We start from the raw sequence: 5,530 nt of genomic DNA on the forward strand, positions 1-5,530 counted from the left end.
CATGATATTAAACAGTACATGGGATTGTGAAGTGCTAGGAGTAAGCATGCAGAGTAACAGGCCACAGGAATGCAAATCATCTACTGAGCCAAGAGTAAAGTTAGCAGGTGGCCTCCTCAATTCATCTAATGTCAACACTCTTTTTAGATCAAGCCCACATAACATCTGGGTAGGCTGGCCACTGCTTTTAATTAAGTGAAATACAGTCACTCAATGTTCCTACATGCAGGAAAAACCACACAGTGTAAAAAAAAGAAAAAAGTATAACTGAGTACATATCCTGTGTTCAGTGAAGGTCAACACAGTTATGTAAATAAATATTAATCTTTAACCTAATCCTCTTGGTTACCTACATTTCCAAGTCTTTTCACTGTCCTATGGTTTAAGTAAATTCCATAGAAAATTGCACGTTTTTTCTCACTTCTGTATAAGAGCACTGCTGAGCAGTTTCTTGGCTGTAGTAGAACAGAGCACATTCCACACTCATATCTGCTGTCAATTCCCCTGCCAGTTGCTATTCAACCACGTACCAAAGGATATTTAAATGTTAGATACACAGTAAACATAAACATACTGTATATGGAATGTTACTCTGAGATTTTTCTATTGATCTAGTTACTGTAATGGAATGAAATAATGTGCCTTTTCTTTTTTGGGGCAAATAATTAAAAAGAAAAAAAGTGTAATACTCCAAAAAGACTACCATAGACTGAGATGTATTTTGTCACATTTCCCAGACAAGATTACCTTTATTAAACACTCAGCTTTATTGTTAAATTTAGATTTTTCATTAATACATGAAGTGTTTTTAAATTATCTCTACAGCAAAAGAGATTATTCCTCTTATGATGTTAGCTGAAGGGTTAAACAACATCTCCTCTCTTGGAGCTGAGTTCCAGCTGGAATGACAACTATTTTAACCCTCATGGTCCTGATAGAAGACATGTTACTGGTTTTATCTTCAAAAGATAGGGCCGTCTGTCAGAGAGTGGAACAATTATGAGTCTACTTATAATTTCCAGAGTTCTCCCGAGTTTGTGTTTTAATCAAAAAGAATGTCCTTTTAAATGTAGTCAATTACTTACTACTGCTTACAAGTGCTTTATCAGCTCTCTGTTTGGTGACAGAAAGACCAATTATCCGAGAAAGATGTGTACATATCTGAGGCTGACACAGTTTAAATTAGACTTTTTCAGAAAATTCCAAACACAAATATTTGGAATTAGACAATTAGCTAGTAAAGCATAAAATTCTTAGATGGGACTGCTTTCCTACACAAACTACAGGATATTAGCTCTTAAAAGATTGGCTAATGTCAACAGCTGGCCTGTCCTCCACATTTTCAAAGCAATTCTGGAAACCCATGTATCATATACTTCCAAAACAGGATGGACACACTCTTCACAGGGAAATAGGTTTTAGAAGCTACAGTATTCCACGCAGCCGATCTGAAAGCAAGAGACATTTAAAAACTGGAGCCATTCCAGATATTCTATTTATTCCAGGAATAAATCTAAAGGAATTTTCCACCTATAATATTGAAGCAATGAAGGATATTGTGATTTCTGCCATTTAAACATAGATTTATGATGGGGTGATAAAAGCTTTGAAGTAAGGTTTGCTTCCCATTATAAACATAATATCATTAAAAAGGAAGGAAGAAAAAAAGCTTTTTGTACAGAAAGAGTAGACACAGTGCTGAGCAGACAATGGCTTTGCTGACATTGAGTAATTTGACAATTTTGAGATATCCCTGCATTTTTTGCTAATTTCCTATTTAGTCTGTTCTGTGAAAACATTGTCCTCTCTTCTCAGATTGTGCAGAGCCAGACAAATTGTGTAGATTTTTCAAAGCTGTTTACAAATCATCATGGTGAAGAATTAAATTACCTTGTTGTAAAAGAACTTAATTTAATCAATCGTGTCTTTTTTTTCTAAAATGTTTTCATGGTTCTGGAAGCAGATTTACTTTCAGATTACAATTGGATGCAGAAAGTATATAAAACAAGAATGGAAAGGTGTATTAATGAATAAAAAATGTAATTCCTTTTTACCAGGGCATTTTCTTCCTTTCCAGTCTCGAGACATGTTACCTGAATTGTTTTTTGGAATAATTATTTTAGAACTGCACACCAAATTTCAGGATAAAAGAACTCAGACTACACTACAAGTACAGTAAGTAGCAACAGAAATCACAGTGTGAATTGTGCTGGGCTGTTTAAATCTTTGAAAATGAAAATTAAAAGTTGCTAGTGAGATTAGGGTTACCACCTGCTGCATAATTGCAGGATGCCTTCAAGCAGTTCAGGAGCTCCATTCTAAACTGTGCTAGCTACTAACTTGTAAAGTAAGAGTGAGAACAGTATTCACTGTCACCTTCATAAATACCTGTCCCCGACGTAGTGCTCAAAGAAAACCAGGAGAGATTCTATTTTTTGTAAAATAGAAATAAACACTCACTTTGATTATAAGGAACATATTACTCTGTTTTAAAGTGAAGATTGACTTTAGTGTTCATACCTGCAGAAATGTCAAAAAGAAATAAAAATCATTCAGGTCACTTTTTGTCAAGATTTTGTTTGACTGATGAAGTGCAGGCTCACTTACTGCAGCCTGACCATGGTACTGGTCGACACAGGAGACCAGACTGCCCAGAGAGGACAAGCTGTGCTCCCACTCCTACAGTTTAAAAAATGCTCGGGGATTAGCCAAGATATCAAATCTAATCCCAGAAATCCATCTGCAAGAATCAGAAACGTTTCCAATCTCAGTACTACTGGGGAATGGGGGAAGAAACTCATTAGAGCTGACAGCCCAGCATATGATCTTCTGTCCCAGCTTGCGAAACAGAACACAAATCTCTCTAATAATACTACTACACATAATAATTTAAATGTCTTGGTTATTGTCATTACTTTGGCAATACTGTTATTCATCAATCATTCCGATAAAACTTGTTATTGGTACAGAAATGCACTGAGACCCTGGATACAATTCCAGACCTGGCCTGTCTGTGTGGAGTTTGTATGTTCTGACCATGTTCATGTGGGTTTCCTCCAGGTGCTCCAGTTTCCTCCCACAGTCCAAGTCCAAGAACAGTCTTGTACTGTAGGTTAATTGGCTTCTGAGAAAACTGCCACTGGGGTGAGTGTGTGTCTTGAGATGGACTGGCCTCCCATTCAGGGTCTAACCTGCCTCGAGCCCATTGTTTTTTGGGATAGGTTCTGACTCCCCTGTGACCCTGAACTCTAAGAAGCAGTTAGAAAAAGATAGAAAATTGAAAAGAATATTACTGAAAAAATTATTGTCTTTCAATTACTGTATGTTCAGTGATCTAACAATTTCCACAGAACATCTGTTGCCTGTCATATTCCATTGTGGTTCCATACACAATATACCCATAAAGACATGCAATTGCAGGAAGCCACATCAAATTTGACATCAAAGTAGAACAAATTTATGGGCAATACACTGTAATTAGACTAAACCAATCCTACAAAAATACTAGTTTACTTAAGACAGTTGTTTGTTATACTTGTTAAAAGAGTACTTTTTTGTGAACCGCAGATGTGAAAAAGAAATTAAAAGCCATTTTGTTTTTATTCTAAGAATTTGTCTGCTATTGTTTGTTCTTCTGAGACGTGGCTTAAACAGTAATGAATTTTTAAAGAGGGCTCACTCAAATTACTTACATTACTTCTGGTGTTTGTTGACCTGTGTTTTACTTTGTCTTTCACAAAGAGTTTGTCCCAACCACACACCTCATGAACTGCACTTGGTACAGATTGAGAAAAATGAATTAATCAGCACCCTTTAGCTGTATTATTAAAAATTAAGAAGAAAACAGTTTTACATTGTCGGCAGGACTACAAAAACAAGCTAAATGTGACAATGTCAGAACTACCATACTTACAGTAGCTCCATACAAATCTTTAGTTGCGCCAGTCTTTACAATGATTATTTGTAGTATGTTAGTACTAGTACAGAACAGAAGTTTGCAGAGGCTTTGTGAGTATGTGTAGAAGAAAATGAAGCATCACTGCAGAAAATGTTCCCTGCAAATTAGTTTAGTTTAGGTTTTTGATGATTAATTAGAATTTTTACACTAATGTTCCCTGGATCTTGTAGCACAAGAGTCATGGCACTCTGGAGTCTGTCCTGGACTGTTGGACAACAGTCCATTATAGGACGCCCAGAAGAAAACACCGATAGAGAAACTTATTTATGCTACTAGTACTGTACGTCTTTGGCAGGAGAGAGAAAAGCAGAGCATCTGGCAAAAAGCCCATATACAGTAGGCTCAGGGAGAACATGCAAACTCCACACAGCAGGTAGTCCAATCTGGAATTGCCATTGTATCACCCTATAAACTAATCACATTTAATTAATTTATTGGCTATGAATTTGGTTGTATTTTGTTATTTTTTTAATATGCTATTTTGCAAGCATGCATTTCTTTTGTTTCTACACATTGAGCCTGTTTGACCTTTCCTAACCCCTTTGTAAATGGCTTTTCAGCCACACTTTTGGATTAAAAAATAATCCAATGTGCTCTCCACACTGAAATCACTCATCACACTGCTGAACTTGCTACACAGCTGCAGACAGATGTGCTCTCTCCTTGGGTGGACCCAGGTGTTTATATCAGACTTGTCAAACATTTACCAGTCTTGGTCTGTTGTCCTGTGACTATATAAAGCATCCATAGTATTCCAAACACTAACAAGTCCAGAAAGTGAAGTTTGAAAAATTTGAAAAGGAAGTCTGAAGTGGGATGTAAAGCAATATTTTTAATTTTGAATTTATAGCAATACAATGATTTCCCTTTCAATATTATTTCTAGTTCCTGTTAATTTTAATTCTGTTTAACTCGTGTTAGAAAAAGAAAATGTGATTTCATAATCAATTTGAAATTACAACAATAATTGGCATATTACCATATTAAAAGCCGTTAAGAGGTGATCTTATCTTTTCTGTTACTACACTTATTACTTATTCTGTATCTAATGAGCTCAACATGATTCTGTGGTGTCTATCCTCCTGAGAATACTTGTCTAATTAACTATTCACCATCAGATACATTCATAAAGTGCCTTGAAAAGGAAACACCACTACTGCTCCACTCTGCTTTCCCACTGGAAAAAAGTAACTTTCTTTTGTGACAACCACTCTTCTCTGAATGCTTTTCTTGGCAAAAAGCTTCGAGAAGTTTTATCAGAAGCTGTTTTTATTGGAATCCTTGTAGCTTAAAAAAAACTAAACTAAAACCAAAAGCTGACTTTGATGGTAAAAATGTTGAATTCGTTGAAAACAAGAAGGCTCTGATTAAGAGGCCTATTGTTATATGAAATGTGGAGGAATAAAGATTGCAGGTTTAAGACATAATCTGTTCATTAAGATTGTAGATTGAATCCCCAAAACTGTATTAAGAGTATTTAAGGTAGTAAAAAACATATACCATGAAGAACGAATGTAGGAAAAATATGAGCTTTTGGGCAAAAAAGCACAAAGCACAACAGAAGAGACAATG

The sequence above is a fragment of the Lepisosteus oculatus genome, chromosome 17 (assembly GCF_040954835.1).
Source record: "Lepisosteus oculatus isolate fLepOcu1 chromosome 17, fLepOcu1.hap2, whole genome shotgun sequence".
In the NCBI taxonomy this organism is placed as follows: Eukaryota; Metazoa; Chordata; class Actinopteri; order Semionotiformes; family Lepisosteidae; genus Lepisosteus; species Lepisosteus oculatus.